Source organism: Danio rerio, chromosome 14 (genome assembly GCF_049306965.1).
Source record: "Danio rerio strain Tuebingen ecotype United States chromosome 14, GRCz12tu, whole genome shotgun sequence".
In the NCBI taxonomy this organism is placed as follows: domain Eukaryota; kingdom Metazoa; phylum Chordata; class Actinopteri; order Cypriniformes; family Danionidae; genus Danio; species Danio rerio.
The window spans coordinates 30,233,088-30,255,514 of NC_133189.1; the positions used below are offsets into that span (position 1 = coordinate 30,233,088).

A 22,427-nucleotide genomic window follows, 5' to 3' on the forward strand; every position below is an offset into this window, starting at 1 on the left:
TTTATAATATATTATATTAATATATATATATATATATATATATATATATATATATATATATATATATATATATATATATATATATATATATATATATATATTAACATATTATATGATTTTTACAGATGACAGTATTTTCAAAATAATCTCTGTTTACACTGATCCCACTGGTAATGGGGTGGGAAAAATAATAAGCTTGTGCTTTATCCCGCTCCATTTTCAGCCATGTTGACATGTATTTTTTGTCAAAGATATTTTATGTATGATATTTCTGTTTGAAAATAAATAAATCACATCAAATCAAACAAATCAAATTCATAAAAACAGTTAAACAGTAAGCTATTTTAAACAGTGTTCATTTTCTAAAACTTTCACTTTCAACCCTGTTTTAAAAAGTTTGCGTTTTCAGACCAGGAAAAGGGAAATTATCATTATTTACAGCAGTATGAGGGTGAGGGTGAGCACATCATCCATTTTGGGTGAACTGTCCCTTTAAAATCTAACCTAACTAAGATTTATATCGGAAGAATTCTATGTAATTGACTTAATCACTGAGTTTGCTAACTTTTTTGTAATTAGAAACCTGCTGTACACTCAACAGTGTTCACTTCACTGATAAATAACTGATTCATTTCTGATCCTCAGATCATTTTTGATCTGATAACGATGCACAGATAATCTACAGTGGCTGACTGCAAATGTAGCATGTTTTTCAGATGCTCAGCACGTTTTTTTTTCTTTCTTTTTTGGAGAGAGAGTGTCAAATTGTTGAATACTCTAAAAAAATCCAGTCTGAAATTCCAGAGCTCATCCCACTGTACAGTCTGTAAGTTTTGTGTGTCCAGACAAACAGGCTAAAGCAAATGAGCTCTCTCTTTCCATTCTACAAACGTCCAGCCAGGTCTAAGCAGTTTACTCTGCTATAGATTGGTCATGTCTGTACTTTCTGAGTGTACAGAGCAGTAAGGAGAGAAACATCTGGATGAGACAACGCTGGAAAAAAATAGTTTCTCTGCAACGTGGCATTTTCCATTCTGGCCTCTGCAGACACTGAAAACAGGCCACGGAGGAGTGTAATTATTCTGTGCTCTGCAGACGTGGCGCTGTCTGTGGGATCTAACAGGATCACGGAGGGTCACAGTCTCCAGGGAATTTATATTAGATTCTCTCACGTTTCAATTCCTCTTATAAGATAAAAAGAAATTGAACCCACAAAAGTAAACTAATAAAGTTCATGTGTCTTAAAACAGTGATACTGTGAAATATTGCAAAAATGTTGCAAAATAAATATGTGAAGAGTTCAGATGCAGAAACCTTTAAATGTTTTTTGATATTGTCTTCTAAAATGAGCATTTATCCCTGACTCATGTGTAGACATTGCCTTTAAAGTAAAATAACTGAACATAAACATAGGAGGCTGAGAAAAATGCAAATTTAAGGAGAAAATTTTAGATGGCATTCAGAGGTTTTTGCATCTGAACTCTTGAAATATATATAACTTTATAACAGTATAACTTTAAATTATAATTTATTGCAATAAAAACAGTGACATTTATAATGTGGTGGAGTTCAATGCTGAACACAGTGTTTAAGCAGAATCTGCCTTTGTCTTGAGTTGCTCACCAAAGATAATCTGATTATTTTACACCATTTAATGAAAACATTTATTTCCGTTCGCTTTTAACAGTAAAACAAACAAACATGGTTTACATAAAATTTGAATTGACAATGTTGAAACCATCCCCATGATTCTCTTTCTCTTCTCAGATGGGATGGCCAAATCAAAGGTTACCATTGGCAAACTTTGGCCAACGGGCCCTAGTTTGTGCATCTCTGTGATTTAAAAAATTACAGTTGTTTTTTTAATATGTCAACACATGTATTAAAAACGCTGGCTGCTGATTTTAGATTCAGGTATGAATAGTATATGCAAAATTTGTTTACGCAAAATAATTCATGAATAGAAATTGACAAATACATTTAACACCCTGTTTATTGAAATAAAATGTAATAATCCATAAAACAATCTATTTGAAATGTCAGTGTGTGTGTGTGTGTGTGTGTGTGTGTGTGTGTGTGTGTGTGTGTGTGTGTGTGTGTGTGTGTGTGTGTGTGTGTGTGTGTGTGTGTGTGTGTGTGTGTGTGTGTGTGTGTGCGCGTGTGACAGTTTAAAAATGTTTGATTTGACTTGTGTTTTTCTTCTTTTTATATTAAATAATGTTGTATAATAACCATATTTTTATTATTCCTACACTGTAAAACAGTCAACTTTATGAGTTTCTCAAAATTGACTGAAAGTTAAATCTACTCATTTCAAAAGAGTTTTGAACTCAACGTTGAAGGTAATGAGTTAATTAAATACCTCATTGCTTCAACTTAAATGGAGTAAGTTTACAGAACTCATATAGATTTTTTTTTTTTTACCTAAATGGTTTGTAGCAGTTGGCTTCCTAAAATAATTTGAGTTTCCTTAACTTTTTGGGTTCAACAGTGTAACAAAAAAATCCCTAAATATGGTTGACCATATTCTTACTGTTTTAAATAATGACTGTTAAAGTCATTTAAAGAATGACTGCTTTTTAAATAATTGTTAACAAGACACAGCATTGTTGGTTTGCATAAAAAAAAAAAAAATCAAACAAACATAATCCTGTAGCACTTACACTTGATTTTGGTTTTATTGTAAAAAAAAAAAAAAAACGGGAATGTCATACATCAAAAAAATAAATATAAATATGATTTAGAATTTTAAAAAATGTTTTATTTTGATAATGTTTTTAAATAAATTGATCTTACACTTTTTCTATGATTTTTTATAGTAAATGTATTAATTCCCGTTCTTTTACCATAAACCGAAACATCAAACATGTGGTAGAGGTTGATATTTTAGTAATTATAGCATGTGATGAAAAACATTAAGGGTGTGTTAGGATAGTTGGGTGTGTTAACTAGTTAATTTTTTTTTCTTAGTGGGGCATTTTAACATTTGATTTGTCAGATTCTAATATAAATAAAATAGAAAGAATCTGCAACCATGAAATTAATGTAGGCTTATGCTGTATACATTTTACAAACAATATTAGATTTTTTTTCTTTACTCTACACTGAGTAATAAAGGTACTAGAGCTGTCACTGATGTGGTACCTTCACAAAAAGTACACCTTTGCACTTTTTAGATGCTAAAATACACACTTTATGTACCAATGTTTCAGGTACAAACATGTACCTTGCCAGTGACAGCTCTCATACCTTAATTTCTGAGTGTACATTATTTGCACATTAAAACTTGTCAAAATATTGCATCACAAAAGTTGGCCCCTGATTTATTTTGAAAGAAGTGATCTTTGGTTGAGTTTTACGGGAAATACCTCTCTTGGGGCTTGACTGAAAATAGCTGGATGCTGAATTACACACCAGACGGTGGGATTTCGACCACCGTTTCCTCAATAAATTTCCACAAGCTCTTCAAAGATGGCCATCCTTTAAGGAACAAGGTCCCTTTTCATACTTGTTCTTGTTTAGACTTTATGTAAACTCTGGCCAACAGTACCAGCAAATAATATCAACACTGGCCAGAAATATATCATCACACATTAGCACTATGCATCTACACAAGAGGATGTGAGCATAAATCATTTGCTTTATAGGGCAGGCTCAGGTGGCTTTAAGCTGATAAAGCTGAAATATAATTAAAACGTACAGTTCAACCTGTTATATAATATATAACGTCAGTAAGCAGTATGTTTCCATGTTACAACTTCTGTTGACTAAAAGTATCTTTACTCATAAGCAGAGCATTTATTTTCATTTTTTATTTTAATGACAAAATCATTTATTACTGGTGGGTCTCAATTAAATTAGTTTAATCAAGTAATTTGAATAAGCAAGACAGTTTACAATGTATTCACAGCACGGAACGCGTTTCCAGATTACCTCAGAAGAACGAACTTGGTTGGAAGGCTGCGAGAACTCAGAATATCGTTGTGAGAATGGAGATGTCTGCATATTTGTGCCAGTCTGTCAAATAAAATAGCTTAAAACACTTTAATATTTTAGAGAAAGTAAAGTTTGCATAACCAGTGATTAATCTTAGATCCACACATTAGTAAAAATGCAGCCTATTTTTTGACCTGACCTCTGTATTAACGGCAGCACCTGTTGATAAACTGCGACTGATAAATTATGTGCTCCTATTGTCCACTGCGTCTCACGTGACGAAACTCATCGTGAAGATCAGGGAAAAAATTAAACATGCTAGACTTTCTGCGATGGTGTCTTGAGGCATCGCAGACATGGTATCATTTGTCGTGAACTATGCCACATTACATGAGTAGAAATAAATGAATGAATATGTCACGATACCTATATGACGTTTACGACTCCCCACGGCATCCTAAACAATCGTGCTGAAATCATGACAATAATGTGTGATCTGACCAGGGCTAAATTAACATACAAAAAAATAAGAGAAAACTATATGAATGACAAATGTGTTTAGATTTTTTTCAGGAATAATGTGAACACTGTGAATTTGTTTTCTGTTTATTTATGGATGTGAATTGCATAATAGTTTATCGATCTCTGCTCTGTTGACTTTTAAAAGGCCATGACACACCCCACTTTCGGCAAAGAGCATAGAATCACCAAGAGGCAACACTCTAGTGCAATTTAGGAAACAGCCACTAGATGGCGGCCATTTTGGGAAGTTGGAATGAAAACTCCAATAAAACTACAGCATCATTGGCTAATTTCTCTGTCAGTCAAACTTCTAGGAAGAAGGAAGTATTTCTGACTGATCAATAGCAAATGACTGAGAGACATGCAGAAGGTCAAAACACTCGGCTTTGTTTAGAATTTAATAACTATAACTTTGACTTTTTATTCTGTTTTTGGTCTCATTTTATTTGTAACACTGTAAGCTATGACATAGCCTTGCCTTTTACTGCAAATCTGCCATTTTCGCGTGTAAATACCATGGTAAAACGGTGTAAACAATGGTCTCCGGCAGAAACGGTGACATAAACAAATGAATAACCATCCATAATTCAACACTATTGTGTCGGTGGACTAAATGTGCTTGATGGTATGTTTTTCTGTGGACCTTTTAAAATAAATCGTGATGTACAGGAATGGATGAGTGTGTGTGTTGTTATTACATGACATGTACGCCATATCTAATAAGCGTTTTCTGCAAAACTTATACAAATTTAGCAAATACATCCTTTATAAGCTTTCCATTGAAAAACAACTAGCTGCAATGGGTGCTTAGGGGATGTAGCTTTAAACTGATGTAGAGTTTTTCAAGATTACTCTTGTCCTTTTTTATTTTATCTATTCAAAAACATTGACATATGGAATAAAACAGCGCCTCAGTGTGTCCTCGTCGGGGCGCCGTGGAAGGGGTTAACAAAAAATTCAGAAGGTTACATCAGTCAGAAATGAGTGGGAAGTGTTAAAGGACTTCAGCACATCTGGACACCAGTCTCTGCTGTGATCTTCATCAGGTGAAGTTTACACTAATGCAATTTTGGTTTAAAACACATTTGTTATGGTTACGAATGGTGTCCACATTACTCTGGCATCCTCGTCTCATGAAAAGGATCATTTTGAAAATGCCGCCTATTTTAGTTTGGACTAAAGTTACAGATAAATTGAAACTAAAACCTTTGAAAAAAAAAAGGCATGACTCTTCTCAGACTGATTTTTTTTTTTTTTTTTTTTTGAGAACTATGTATCGTCTCTAGTCCGGAACATGTGACTATTACAGTGCAAAGATGCTGGCAAAATGTGTGCTTAGTGAGCGTGAATGGTCTTGTGCCATGTATTTTAGGCTGTATAGTGAAGTCAGAATTATTAGCCCCCTGAATTATTAGCCTCCCTGTTAATTTTTTCCCCAAATTTCTGTTTAAGTGGGAGAGAAGATTTCTTCAAAACATTTTAGGTACTAACATTTTCTTACTAAAACATAATTAAAAAATGTAAACATTAGTGTAAATGGCACCTGTGTAGTGTGGATGGAGACCATTTTTTTTCTGAACTGAAACAGTAAAAACACCAGTCTAAATGAGGAGAGCTTTAATTCTAAAACACAGTTTGAAAAGCGAAAATGCACTAGTGTAAAAACAGCCTAGATTTTTTCCATTAGGTTTAGGTCAGGTTGGCCATTTCATTATTTCAGTGTTTTCAGCCTCGAGGAACTGCTTCTCCTGTATTGTTCTGTGATGGTAGCTTGTTTTTCTGCATGAAAATTGCTGGCTGATTTTTTTGGTGAATGCAGGGAGGGAATTTCATGTTGCAGAAGAAGCTTCTGATAAACATGTAGCTTTTTAAAGGGAAGTCAAGTTTACCTTATTTTGTACATTGGATTCCACTTTAATGAAAATATATTAAACTTGATTAATGTAACCATTTAGAAAAAAAACAGCATGTTTCACTATAGATTTTAGACCTAGGCGCAGCCATCTTGGAATGTCGCTGTGTCTGACTTCACGGGGTTGGTTCAGTTCTCTCCGCTGAACAGATACAGTGGAAGTAAAAAAGACTGTAAAGCCTAATTTTACCCAATGTGTGAAGTTGTGGACGTGGAGCTGCTGCAAATACAAGCATCAGATGTGTGTCTAATATAAAAGTATAAGACTTCAGTTGTGTATTTTTCTTTTGTTAATACTTTTCACTTGATGTGCTGTGGTCCACTCTCTCACACTGCTCCAGTGCTGCCTTACGAGGGGATTTACATTGAGACTAATGCAATGGTTAAAATGATACATTTTAAAATGATACAATTTAAAAGTATGTTTAGAAATTGAAAGAGAATACAATTAAATTCAAGTAAAATATTGCAAAATTACAACCTACAACATTTCAATTAAATTTTTCCTTTTTTTTTTTTTTTTTGCTTTTTTTTATTCCTTTGAATTTATTCTCTTTTTTTTATTTGTAAATAATTTTTATAACTTATACATTTGGGTGTACGAGTTTTTGGACCGTTATTACAAGTTATTTTGTTGGATAAGCTCTATATTTGGCTTCATAATCTAATGTATATGCACACATATAATATTATATAGCTTCCTATTAAAAAATTAATTCAAAAGATAGATTTGTGAGGGGTTAAATTTGTACTTACATATGCTGAGCATTGTACGTGACTACTTCCAGTAGGACTAAACAGTGACCTCATAAAATGTAGGAAATTTTGTTTTTTTCTTTAATTTAATTTCAGCTGTACTTGTTATGTACAGTTAGTTGCGTAATGTCTGTTGGAGAAACATCAAAATATAGTGTCAGCAGATATTAAGTAGACAGTCTACTAATCCTCTAATGACATGCAGTTATACATTCACTTGTAGTCAACATAATATCTAAAAAGAGACCATCAAAATAAAGTGTTACAAGTTTCATCTTAAAAAAAAAAAACTGCAACGGCAACCACAATGAGCGAATGTGTTTGGCAGGAGAAGCGTCTCTTTGTTGTGACGTCAGTTGAAAGTAGCCCACACAAACTCAATGTGTCTTTTCACTGTGAACCATCTCATTGTCTCTAAAGCTGCTCTGTAATTTGGAAACAGACCCTATCATCTTTGCCAGTGTGGCTACTGTGGAGACACAAAACACACACTCTTTATGCAATTGAGTTGTGTAATAACACTGCACAATGGATAATAATAAGGAGACTTAATGAAGCTTGGATGCAGCTGTAAACCTTGAGAACAGATTTAAGTGTTTGTTTTTTAGTATCAACTCATTTGTCATATTCATGAAATTTAATTGTACACTGCAGACACTAGTCAATATGCCATATATTACTCCATTTACTCCGACCCATATTTTATTATAATTTAATGTTTGTTTTCATGCTTTTATATTGTGTCATTTAAAATATTAATGGTCATTACTGCAAAAAAGTAGTAGATTATATAGCAATCTAAATAATTTTATATATTTTCATATTATTTTATGAAATTCAGTATCCATTTTCCATTCCATTTTTAGTGTCTATCATTTATTTATTTGTATATTTATTTAAACCAGTTTTGTTTTATATTATTTATTTTAAAACAGAAATAAATGACAGTTGATGATGCAATATCAAGTAGTTATTTGTCTTTTTGTATTAGTTTTTTTATTTATTTTTTATTTTATTTAAAGGGCACCTATGATGAAAATCATCGTTTCGAAGCTGTTAGGACAATACTGTGTGTAGGTATAGTGTGTCCAGAGTCATATTGGGGTCATATAAACACAATAAGTACATTTTTTTTAATTTCTTGATGCTCAAAATAGGATTCAAATCCCTCCCTCTTTAAGGTTGACCATAGGAGGGTTTCCCTGCCCACCAAATTTATATACAGTCGAGTATTAACATGTCTCCGTAGTAATGCATATAATCATATCACCAAGACAGGACATGCGCAAAGCAACTGGAATTGAAAGTTCTGTTCAGCTGTTTGCGATCATTAGTTGTCATCAAATGTGATCAAGAATGAGTTTTAGCTTTAACTGCAGTTTGGCACTTTCACTTAAAAAAACCTCAGCATTTCTCGATAGATGCACTTGGTAGTAGCAAAGAATAGTATCAGAAAGCCGTGTATGTATAGACCAGGGATGAGCAAACTTGATCATCGAGGGCCGGTGTCCCTGCAGAGTTTTGTTCCAACACTAGTCAAACACACCTGAACATGCTAATCAGTGTCTTTAAGATCACAAGAAATCTATAAGCAGGTGGGTTTGATTAGGGTTGGAGCTAAACTGTGCCAAAACACAAGGCTAAACCCTCCAGGGCCGAGTTTGCCCACCCCTGGTATAGACTATCCTGTCACAAAATGCAGTGAAAATGCCACATGATGGTAATAGTTTGATTAAGGTGTTTACATTCGGAAAGCAGCATTTACAGCGGATCTTTCAGTCCATAATATTGTAGTGATATTATTGTACGTTAAACTTAGTAGCTAAATCATTTGGACTAAGGTATGTCTTTAAAAACTGAACGAGTACTGCTGATGATACAAAGGCCCAATTCCAATTCTACCTCTTAGCCCTTCCCCATTACCCCTACCCCTATTGGGGTGTCCCAATTCTCTTTAGCTTGAAGGCGAGGGCTAAGGGGAGAGGATAAATACCTCTTTGAATGAAGATTTTTCAGCACCACACTCAAGACCAAGGGGTAAGAAAATTTCCCAGAATACACCAGCCACAACGGCAGCAAAGCTGCATCCTGAAGAAAGGAGACCCACAAATTAGTATTTTTTGTTAATTCTTAAGTTTTTACAACAAACAAACAAACATATGTTTTAATATATTCATTAGAGCGTTTGTGTTTTACCATCATGATTTTAAAAAAGCTGAAATAAAAACCGCTCAATTTCGCTATCTGCAATCCACAATAATAACTCCTGTATAGCCGTGCCACAACATTCTGATACTCTATGACACTCGAATACCCTGTCAGAAAAGTCTAGTGGCTGGGAATGACCATTTTAGTGTATAGTATAATGTCAATTTTGTTTTTCTGTGTTTACATAGATGAATATGGCCACTGTGTAATGCGCAGTATAGTTACGATCTTATTGCCACATTATATCACCAAGATAACATGATATTTTTGCCTTCAGTGATTTCCTGAAGATAAATACTGAAAAATAACACATCTGGAATAACTACAGCAGTTACAATCGTCAATCTCATATGAAGCAAGAGATCCCAATTACTGTACATATGATGACGTGTGCAGGTATAATAGTGATGTCCCATTTCTTAGGGGTAAAATTTGAAGGCCTTCCCCTTCCCACTAGGCCAAGGGAAAGGGGAAGGGGTAGGGGTACAAAAATAGGATTGGGATTAGGCATCAAACTAATTTTGCCTCTGAAGAAACATGAACAAAGAACACTGATCACACACTTACCAAATCTGTAGAGACAGAACAATCAACGCGAAGTGGAACAACATCTTTTTGTTAAAAGAAGACAAGTGGCAAATCCGCATTTCACCATTTCCAGATGTGAAAAGCTCTTAGGTAAAAAATGTTCCTTACAAACATATATTTGTCACGTGTTAGCAGACCACTGTAAATCACACATGTGAGTCCACACGCTGCGCTCTCATAGCAGGGAAATGAAAACAACACCACCTTTGTAGCACATTTATAAACACAACACTAACGACCCATATCTCCTAACAATTCTTCTTCTTCCACTTGTTTTAATTACGGTTAGCAACACATCATGGCATCTCTCTGCCATCTGAACATTGTAACAGGTAAGAGGAGTCTTCGAAGCTACATCATGCAAATTAAAGAAGTTGCACCTCATACACAATATAGAGCGTACTGATTGGTTCGAACTAAGTTGAATTAATGATGAATTAATTCTCTTGAATTAATGATGAAAACTCAAAGACTTCACATTGTACCTGCCGGTACAGACATCCAGTCTCCATGCTGGAATTTACAAAAGGGTCTTATGGCCGTGACGTAGCTTCAAAATTTCTTTTCAAACCAGAAGAATTTCCTCGAAAAATGCAAAAACAACCAATTTTCACTTTTTTTTGTTTGTGAAATATATGTGTTCTAACAGTGTTTTAGCAGCATGGGTCATACTGTATATATGACTGTCAACATCACAAAAAATGTGTTTTAGTGTTTCGTGACCCTTTAAAATATTAACATGCCTATGTACATGACAAAAAATAAATATTGATTGATTAATTAATTGATGGATTGATGTCATGTTTTTAAATTATACTAAATCAATAGTGTTTGCAAATATTTAATTAGATATATTTTATATAAATTGATTTATTTAAAATATTTAGAGATGAAGCCACTAATTTCAATATGAAATGTAATTATTAGTTTGTTTAATTCATTTTTTTTATAATTCAATTTAAAACATAATTAAATTAAGTAATTTCTGCCAGTTTAATTTCTCTGCACTGCCTTCTCGGCAGTGTATGGTATTAAACTCCATAAACTGTAAGATTAAGCCGTGGATCTAACAGCACTGTCAGTGATGCTGCAAATCCTTTTCAGAGTAGGATTAGATGTAATCTGTGGTTATAAAGTGGCCATCTTATCTGACAGCAAAAAGAAGTCATAGTATTAAAGAAAACCGTGTTATAAGAACTCCGTATCGGCGAAGAAGCAGATGGCAATAGCGTATAGACAAAATACAATGGTGTTTCCTCCATATCCCTTATTTCCTTCACTCCACAGATGACTTGGACAGATAAATGTGGAGAGAAAACATCTGGGCATGAAATCAGGAAGACAATAATGGTGAACTGCCAGATGGAGCCAATGGACAGAAGAGTGAGCATGTCGTGATTCTGTTCTCTGCTTCTCCTGCAGTGATTAACTGGATATGAAGGCAGTGTTGTGGACATCAGATCTTGTCAGGAATTAACAGAAATGTTGGTCCAGACCTGCTGCTGAAGGTAAACTGGTGATGCGTTCTTAAAGGAGTGGTCCACTATGATATCATATGTTAAACTTTAGTTGATGTGTAATGTAGCTGTGTGAACATAAACAACATCTCTGAATGTAAAAAGTTCTAAGTTCAATCCAAAGGGAGACCTTGGAGTTAGCTTAGCAAAGAATACAATGAACGCATTTTGGGGACTACAAAAAATACTTCCGCCCCTTGTGAGATCATAAAGGTTTGTTTACTGCGCACACAAACTGCGCAGCTAAGGGCCGTGGCCAGAGGTGCTGTAACGTTATAGCAGAGAGAGCTAAAATGCATCCAGACACTGCTGTTTCCACAGAGCTTTGTCTGTTTCTGTATTTGAGCTTCCAAATGACACAACACAAAGACAGAAGTGCTTACTGTTCAATATTAATTATGTTCCAGAGAATTATAAAATACATAGCAAGCATGATTTGACAAAACAGCTTTCAGAATCTCTCCCAGTTAAGTGCTTGATTCGGCTAAAATCTCCTCAAAGCAGAAGCTGTGAACTACAACCTGTAAGTGTTTTTATTTGTTAAAATTGACCATGACATGTTCAGTGTCTAGCGTTAACGGTAAGCTGTAGCAACGATGTAAACAATGGGAAATGCTGCTTTGCACCGCAAACAATTTGGCTACAAATTCAGATTAATCAGGTAAACTGCTGTAAACACACACACACTCTCCACCAGCACGTTCGTGTTTCTTATGTGTGTGCGTGACTGCATTGATTGTCTTCAGGCAGCTTTTCCATACGTTTCACATCTCAGATAAAGAAGTCGCAAAAGATATGTGGATGATTCATATTACTTACACCTGCATATTCCGGATATATGTGAAAGGCGTCGTGTAACGCGTGGAGTTAAAGAAAATACAGGAGAGATTACCTGACTCGTGGTAGCAGCAGAAAAATAAATCAAGACTCACACACGTCGCATTCCACATCTTGTGCTTTATTCTTCTGTCACGATATATTACAGAAAATAACTTAATCCGAGCATCAGAGAAAAAGAAAAAAAACAAACTCCAGTGCACATGCACTTGTTACAGAAAGTTCACACATTCACACACACACACACACACACACACACACACACACACACACACACACACACACACACACACATAGTTCACACATTCACACACACTCACACAATGGCAAAAGCTCAGATTTTATTTTAGTGAGCAGGCAGGAGATTGACTGATTGTTTACACAGCAGAAAAGCCGATCCGCGAATCGCAGCACATTATGACGCTGACCAATCAGAGTCACTTAAGAGCGGGCCTTTCAGAGGAACTAGGAAATATGACAGTCGTTTTCATGTTAGCTGAGTAGCTGTGTATAATCAAAGTGAGATATATGAAAAAATAACATGATTTCCTTCAAGTGAAACATGAGCACATATTGCATTGCATCTTATAAACACAACTAAGTCTTAAAATTACATTCTGGACCCCTTTAAGAGATTAGAGAAAGCCCAGATACTGTTAAGCTTGTACTTCAAATGATTAAAATGAGATCAGATGAGATCTCAGTTTGAAATGTTGTCTAGCTGTCATCAATTAAAGGAATGCTTAAAAAAAATAAGTTCACTTCACAACTACCCAGTTAAATTTTTACCATCCTTGAATCTATTCAGTCAATCTTTGGGACTGGTGGGAGCTTTTTTAGCGTAGCTTAGCATAGATCATTTAAATCAGATTAGACCATTGGCGTTTATCTCGAAAATGACTTAAACTTGACTGTTCAATACATTGTAGCTACAAAAGCCCTGTTTACACTGTCAGTTAAATGTGACCCAATTCTGATTTTTTGCTCATATGTGACACAGATCGGATCTGTTCTATGACCATGTAAACACTAAAAAAACGCATGCATTCAGATATGTGACAATGCGACCATCATGTAAACAGGCAGATCAGATTTATTGAGGCATTAGAAAATTTGGATGTCATTGAACTTGCGACAGTGTGGTACTCCTCACCTGCTTAATGACGTAGACGAAAGAGTGTCCCACCAGACCTGAGATCTCTCTCGTACAAATAAATTCCTTTGAATGGTGAAGGACACCATATATAAACCATAGGTGCAAGCTGCGATGACGGCCCTTTTCCTCCTTCGCCTCAAAATCATTTTAGAGTTGGGTGAACTTCACATATTTCACAGAGCTAAAAGCAAGACAGTTACTTCCATCATAGCTAGTGTGGTGCAGATGCTAGAACGCGCCTTTACACATGTGCAACATTGTAAACTGTATGGCAAGTGTAAACACATGAATCAGATAAAGGTCACAATTAACAGAACGTGTAAACGGACATGCAAATGACATAGAACAACATGCAACAAACCGGAAATGGGGATCAAGACCTGACAGTGTAAACGTGACCATAGACTGGAATAAAATGAAATTTTTTATTTACTAGGCCAATATGGACTACATACGTTTGACTGCAGTTTCTAGAGGAAATAAACATTTTTTATGATGCCAAAAATGTTTGTTCCTTTTCATAGTAAAGATATTGTTAATACATATTGTTAATGAATAAAGGAATGTTTTCATGCAGTTTTTTGTACAACAAACTGCAACATGCATCAAACTGATTTGATGTCAATTGACAACATTGCGTAATACAGTATGTGTAACATATGTTTTTAAAATAAAAAGTCATAAAATGTAAACAAAATGTAAAACAAATGTAAAATGTAAACAAAAAATCCCATAATGTAAAAAAGTTGTCATTCAATAAGAATATGTCAATAACTCAATTTTGACCAAATGTTCAGATAGAACCTTATATTCTAAGGTGACGATTGATGGCAAAACATCAAATTGATTTCTAACATTGCTGTTAAAACCACATCAAAAAAATTGCAAATTTATCATAAACACCTCAAACAAGGATTAGAGGACTATCCTGTAACTGATTTGAGGTTTTTTTTTTGTTGTTTGTTTGTTTTTTTACAAATTGATGTTGTTTTGGCATTAAGATATTTTACATGCATTGTAGGGATGCAAAATTATTCATTCAGCCAATATCTGGGACTGGCGGGAACATTTTTATCTTATCTTAGCTAGATCATTGAATCAGATTAGACCGTTAGCATTATTTGATAAATTACTTTTTGATATTTAATTATTTGATATTTGATAAATTTTATAAAACAACTTAATCTAATGTTTGCCTCATCTATCTCCATATGTACAACTTTTCTGGTGTGGTCTGCTTGCTCTGTAGCTCAATTTGTTTGGTGTTGTATGCAGAGTGCTCAGGTTATAGTCTGGTGAAGCACAGTTCCACAAGAAGCTAAAGTAATGTAAAATCAAGGTAAAACTCAAAGCACCTTTAGTTTTTTTTTTTTAGAGAAAGTTTAGGTCAGTGGTTTACAATGCGATCTGGCTGTATTGTACAGGATGTAGCAACGTATTTTATTTTTTATAAAAAATGTAGCCTGAGGCATGCATTTCTAATGAACCTAGACTGATTAGTTCACTTCCAGAGTGAACATCTCCTGATGATTTACTCACCCCCTCGTGATTCAAGATGTTCTTTCTTTCTTCAGTTGAAAAGAAATTAAGGTTTTTGATTTTTTTCAGGAAAGTTCCTTAGTGGTGACTGGGACCATGCGGAGTCCTTTGAAGCTGCACAGAAACTGCAAATTGGAAGTTCAAACTACTGAGTAAAACCATAGAAGTTCAGTATAGTATAATTCAAAAGACATGCTGTACAGGTGAATTGGGTAAGCTAAAATGTCTGTAGTGTGTGTGAATGAGAGTGATGCAGCTGGAAGGGCATCCGCTGCGTAAAACAAATGCTGGATAAGTTGGCGTTTTTTTCCGCGACCCCAGATTGACGACAACAGTTTATAAAGGGACTTAGCCAAAAGAAAAATGAATGAATGAGGGAACAAAATGCTGATCTGAAAGATACAGTTTTAAAAACAAAAGATTTAAAGAACACTGCAATCTATAAAATTATGTGCACAATTCATGGTTTAGACTTTCATTATGAAAGAAGTTCATTATGAAATATTTTAGGATCCTAATTTGTACTTCAAATTCTAATTTTAAGCTGAAAATTAGTTTGAACATCATAGTACATCCTGTAATTATCACTTAGGTGCTACATTAGGCATTAGGTTTCATAATAAATATAGGTGGTCTTTTGAGGCTGTTTAAATGCTTTCAACAACATGTGCCTTTACACTATTAAAGCAATCCAAAACAATTTCATGGCAATTCCTAACTTTTCAATTTAGTGGCAAATTAATAGGAACTTATACATCACTCCTACATTTTAGTATGATTTGCTCATCCCTCAATATAAACAAATAGCATTTTCATTTGAATAAAGTTATGTGAATTTCTACAAATTATCCACTTTTCTGACAATACATAAAATAGTTACATTTCCTTGTTATATCAGTCTGAGAAATCCACTCAAAAAGGTCAAAAAGTGACAAAAACAATTTAAACACCTGCCAAAACACATCCTAATACCAGGTGAAAGAAATTAGACTTGTAGAACCCACAGTATTTTAGAAAACAGAACTGAAATAACCCCCTTCAGGCTAAACAGGAGAACTACAAAATTACCAATCCTAACCTTCCTTCCTTCTCTTTTATTTTCCCATTTTCTATCCAAATGTGTGAACAACACTTTTATCATCTCAATAGAGCTCATTTTTAATCCATTCTTTTTATAATGGCAGTCCTGAAGGCCGTTATTCCATAATAATCCCCACAAGGAGCATTCGACACAGAAGACATTTAAAATATTTGACAGCGCAGACGACAAGAATATTAAGAGCGGAAATATGATCTCATAAAAATGTCCTTGTGCTGCCACATCATCAATTTTTCTTCTAAATTCTGAACTGAATAAATAATCCGAAGAGAAATCCTAATAAACACCATTTAAATACACAAATTAAAGAGGCATTTAATCAACTCTCGCTGTTCATAATTGGCTTCAGTTTTAGTCCCATCTGTTAAAGGGATGCTTCACCCAAAAATGCAAATTCTTATTAGTTTACTCATTCTTACCTTTTTGAGTTTATTATTTTGTTTAAACCCAGAACAAAATATTTTGAAGAAAGCTGGAAACCAGCAACCACTGATGTCCACAGTATATGTTTTTTGTTTTTTTTTTAAATAAAAGTCAATGCTTACAGGTGTTTAGCTCTCATTAAAATAAATTATTTTGTGTTCAACAGAAGAAAGAAATTCATAATGGTTTGGAGCCACTTGAAGGTGAGTAAACTTTTATTTTTGGGTGAACTATCCCTTTAAGCCTTTTTAACAGTTAATTTAGTGCAAAGCTGTTATTGTTTATGCAGTCACTATATCATTGAGGGCAAAATTTTAACCCTTTACCCCATGAATTAAAAAAACTAATTATATTGTTTTCAAAATCTATTGTGACACATCATGATGTTTGTTAAGTGAAACTGAACTTGAGACATTGTTCTAAATTTGAACCACATGTCAACTTCAAATAGTGCTCAAAATATTACTAAAATGCAGTATTTAAACCTCAAAATATTAAAGCTCCTATTATGGGTTTTTAAAAATGACCTTCCATGCAGTGTGTAATACAGCTTTAAGTGAAGTGAAATGAAGCAACATATCCAGCTAAGGCTTAAATCTGAAAGTGCACCGTGTTTAAAATTACATTCACCTATAAAAGAGTTGACTCATAGTGGTTCGAATAAATCACACTGTAATGAGTCTTTAGCCATGTCAGCATGACATCGATGCAGAACTTAAGCCCCTCCCATTTGTTGCACTCAAAGCCCCGGGAAAATTGACCCCTCCGGCCCCGCCCACAAACACTGTAGAAAGAAAAAGAGGGAGACAAACACTGTAGCAGATCCCAGTTGAATCATGTCGTGAAGACGCTGTGCTCTGAAGTGCACAGAAAGTTAGTGTTATTTTCCCTGATGAGGATGTGAAGAGTCAGTGGTTGAAGTTTATTTTTGCAAAATACCTCAGTATTATAGCCCCAGCCTTGTGCTGTGTTCCTGTAATTTTTCTGATGAGTGCTTCAGCAATCTATACCCTTATATTCGTTGGCCAATTGATAAAGGAAGGATCAGAAAAGACTATTGATGTATTGGACTTTGTCAGAGCTTGACAGGAACTTTACAGTACACAGTTCATGGATCAGTTCCTTCCTCCATTTTACAAGTGTAAGTAAGTTAAGTGCGATTAAAATGGCCGCTTTCTTGTTTTCTCTAGCTTGCAAATTTAATTGTGTTTTGTTAAATCTCTTGTACACTCTCAGAAATAAAGGTACGCTAGCTGTCACTGGGGGGGGGGGGGGGGGGTACCTTTTCAAAAGGTACACATTTGTACTTAAAGGGTTCATATTGGTACCTCAAAATTATATTATAGTACCTAAAAATTTTAAGAGAAACACTTTTTTTTTTACTTTTTAGGTGCTAATATGTACCCTTGAGGTATTAATATGGACCTTTAAGAAAGGTACTGTGACTGCTCGCGTACCTTTTTTTCTAAGAGTGTACTATGACCTTTTTAATGCATAATAGGGGCTCTTTAAATTGAAAATTAGTTGAATAACTGCAAAAACCACCACTTTTTGAGAAAAAAAAAAACGGGCCTGAAATTAGTCAGCTTAAATCATAAAAATAATATATTTTCAGGCAATTTTATTTTATGCATGGAAGCATTATGAATGTGTTTTTGAATTTTTGTGAGCTCAATCTCTTTAAAAATATTTTATTAAGATAATAGATACAAGTTTGGATTTATTATTATTTTTTAAAATTCTGTTTTTTATTTTTATTTTTTTGCAGTACAGTATGAAGTGAATGGGCGTTTGTTGAAAGTCAGGAATGGATGCACACTAATTGGAACAGTCTGTGCTGTGCTGAGCTTTAGTTACGGTGGATGCTTCTCACCTTGATCAGCGTGCATGATTACACTTGTCTCTACCTGTCTATAGTCACGTCCTGTAGGCTCAATATTTTGAAGAAGAAAAAGGAAGGAATTCTGGTTTGCTACATATCAGCAGATTTTATCCTTTGCAAAGTTTCCCATTCTCAAAAGTATTAAGGAGAAAAATGTAAATATTCTAGAGGAGCAGTTGATTGGTGGAAGATTTGGATGTTCGATCCCGACCTGATCTCATGATATTGCAGCAGCTGATTTGTGAGATAAGGCCTGTCTGAGCCTGTCAATGTCTGAACATGTGTATGTGACTTTTTTGTTTCTATATGTGTTTGTATTTAAAGGAAATAAATTCAGGGGCAGCATGGTGGCTAAGTGATTAGCATGTTTGCCTCACAGCAAGAAGGTCAGTGCATGGATAAAGTCCCAGCTTTAGGACCAGAAGGCCTTTCTATGTGGAGTTTGGATGTTCTCCCCTTGTTCACGTTGGTTTTCCCTGCAATCTAAAGACATAGGTAAATTGGATAAACTACATTAACCTTAATTTCTGTTTGGAGTTTGCATGTTCTCCCCATGTTGGCGTGGGTTTCCTCCGAGTGCTCCGGTTTCCAAAAAAGTCCAAAAGGCATGCGCTATAGGTGAATTGAATAAGGCATCCTCAGCGTAAAACATATGCTGGATAAGTTGGCGGTTCATTCCGCTGTGGCGACCCCTGATTAATAAAGAGACTAAGCCGAAAAGTAAATGAATGAACGAATGAATGAACAAACATTGGCCATAGTGTAAATGGGTGAGTATGTGGGTGTTTCCCAGCACTGAGGGTTGTACTGTTTCCAACACTGCAGTTGGAGGGGCATCCATCCCTTGAATATTACCTGTAAAGTAGCTTTTAGAAATATTAAAAGATCAAAATGCTTAATAAATGGAGTTATTTTTGCTCACCCTAAAAACAACTGATTCTAAAGTGCCTGAAAGTAGTCATCAGCAATTCCATGCTTACATCCTACACAAAACTATTAGTAGATTTGTAACAAATTTACAAAAGGACAACCTGTGGTCTTTACTCGTAGTCAATGTCTGCTTTTACATGCCCTATAGGTAGATGGGTCCAAAACTTCCGGTTTGGTATCAGTGGCCTCGCGTCACAGGAAATTTAAAAATAGCTAAAACAAGTCATGTGTGAGTAAACTCTCCTCACATTGATCAAAGTTTCACAGTTTCACAGTCCCGCTCAGCTGTCATGGGGTGGTGGTTTGGTGGTTTGACAGGGTGCACGCGACGCATCTGAAGAGCGAAGAGGAATGCAGTGGAGAGGTGTGAGAAGGGTACGCGATGTATTTGAAGACCAGGAAGGAGATGGCAATTACCTGGTGATTATCACTTGTTTGCGGGCATTTGAGTTTCTGTGCATTTGCAGGAGACTCACGGAACTTTCGGGAGACTTGGGATGTCTGGAATGACAATTTTGGACTGATTGTTTTGGCCCGATTGCTGGATTCACATACACTAATTGGGGAAACGAGACAGGTTCCGAAACAAAAGTCTAGGTGTGAAAGCACCCTTAAAATCAGTGTGTGTTATCCAAATGGACATTATGAAAACCAAACAGTTCTAGGTCAGTGCATTTTTGAAAACAGAGAAAAGGAAGAGACATCACTCACAGATACTGTATGTATCTTTTACATCAGTAAAGTCATTCATGATGCATTTCATGACTCTTTCTTAAAAAAAAAAAAAAGATGTGATAGTGTAGAAAATGTGAAATTATGCATTTTTGAATGTCTAATAAATAAGTTACGAAAACCAGTTCTTTATTATTTCATAAGGAAAATAATCAGAAAATAGAGTCAACTGCATGTTAAGTTACTTCTCATCATCATTATTAAAAATGCAATTTGGTCAACAAGACACATTTGTTTTGATGCGGTGGTGAGCATGATGTCCTATGCAGTATGCAGCGGACACATTTCATCTATAGCGATTTTAAAATATATTGAAGGCAAACAATATATGTTTGCCTTCAATATATATTTTATCTAACAGGAATTAATTGGCACAACCAGAATGCAAATATGATGGCTGTCTAGACATTGGCAATTTCCCTCATGGCATAAAACACATCAGTAAATATAAATATATTTTTTAATTACAAAAATATGAATGATTGAATGAATCATGAACACAACTGTGATCTGAAATAGGCCTCTATTTGTGATCTGCAGCACGACACACATTCATTCTCTTACAGTGACTCATTAATTCAGTTAAATAAATGGGCTTGTGACAAAGGTCCTGATAGCAATCAAACACTTACTCTGCACCACAGATTTAGGTGGAGATGCCTCATTTGTCATGCAAAGAAAAAGAAAAGTGAAGACTCACTCATTGTTCAAGAGAAGTCCTTAATGCATGGATACTTGTATCCCTGCTGTAAACAGTGGGTTTCCTTGTCATTCACAGCCGGCAAGACACTTGTTATAGTTGCAGAGGCTTCTTCAGTCACTACACTTGGCTTGGATGGCTGAGCATTCCTTGCATTTTCTTTTATTAATCTAGCCATTCTAGACAACAAACTATCAATTGTGTAGCATCACTGTAGCATGAGTGAGCTTCAATCTCAATTTCCATCACTTTAAACCAGAAAAGCTTTGAAAAGGGTTTTGTTTTAAATATATATAACAAAAACATATCCATACAAAAAATGTATACCCATGATATCTGATTGAGGTCTTATTGAGCAAAGAGAAAGATCTTGATCACATAAGGAATCATAAAAAAAATTCTACTGAATAATCTCAGATAGCAAATTACAGCATTAGTTCACCCATAAATTAAAATTCTGTTTTTAATGATATTTTATGGAACACAAATTGAGATATTTTAGATGAAATCCGAGAGCTCTCTGACTCCCTTTAAACTAAAAGACTCCGTTCAGAAAAGGAACCAATACTTCAGTGGTTCAACTCAACTGTAATCAAACTTCAAGAACATTTTTGTGTGTGTAAACCTACTGGTCCTACACCACCCAACCCATTTTGAGCTGGGATCAAACCGGCAACTTTTTAAATGGGAGTCGGTTACTCTAACAAGGTGGCTAAAGACCATGGCCTCTAGAGCACCTTTAGAGGTAGAAGGAGTGAGGTTTACCTGCATAGCACTTCCCTAGCTGGCCTCCGCTACACTCAAACCCCTAAACCTCACTCCCATCTGGGTCACAGCACCAATGTAACCCCACCGGTCCTACACTACCCAACCCGATCTGAGCTGGGGGCAAACCAGCATTTCGCATGGCAGTCGGTTGCGCTAAAACGGAGGCTAAAGACCATGGGATCTAGCTTTAGCTAGCTTCTTTTTCATGTGCAAAAAATAAAATAAAAATAGAAAAAAAAGGTTGTTTACCAATGTCTTTTACATCAGATCAGGGTGCATGTTCACTGTTGGACACTTGTATGTTGTGCTGCAGAATTGAATGACAATACGTCATATTGGCTATAGTAAATGTATGCAAAGACCTGATATAGAAGAGAAGATATATGTCATTGTAATTTTGCAGTATTTGGGTTTCCAACATATACTTTCAGAAAAAAGGTACGAGCGCTTTTTTCAAAAGGTACACATTTTTAATTTTTAGGTACTAATGTGTACCGTTGAGGAATTGATAAAGACCCTTTAGTTACAAACATGTACCTTTTCAAAAGGTACCACACCCCAGTGACAGCTTTTGTACCTTTATTTCTGAGAGTGTAGTAAACTTGCCATGTTGCAGGTGTAATGTTGAATTTTATAAATCCTGTGAAATGCATTTCAACATACATGTAATTACTAGGTAACCTATAATAGGCTATATAAAAAAGCCTGTTTTTCATGAGCTCAGAACTGTATATTTAACTGCAACATTGCTGCAATTTTGTCCAGACTGGGATCTATTCCTGGAATTAAATTGCATTGTTTCATCAGTAAATAAATAAATATGTTCCACGCAGTGCAGACAGTTGCTAAATTCATGGTGGACCTCAAAGACCCCTCACCATAGTTGTTTGCCCCTGATGACGGCTGTAGTTCAGTAGCTACA

The 22,427-nt window shown here is 35.2% G+C and overlaps 1 protein-coding gene across 1 annotated transcript in view; it reads left to right on the forward strand.

The window, feature by feature from the left end:
• The first annotated feature begins 11,343 nt into the window (after positions 1 to 11,343).
• slc36a1 (solute carrier family 36 member 1) overlaps positions 11,344 to 22,427 on the forward strand; it is a 146,441-nt gene continuing 135,357 nt past the window's right edge. Inside the window, exon 1 of the mRNA XM_021481161.3 lies at positions 11,344 to 11,430. The gene's annotated coding sequence lies outside the window, so the exon portion shown is untranslated. The remainder of the gene's footprint in view (positions 11,431 to 22,427) is intronic.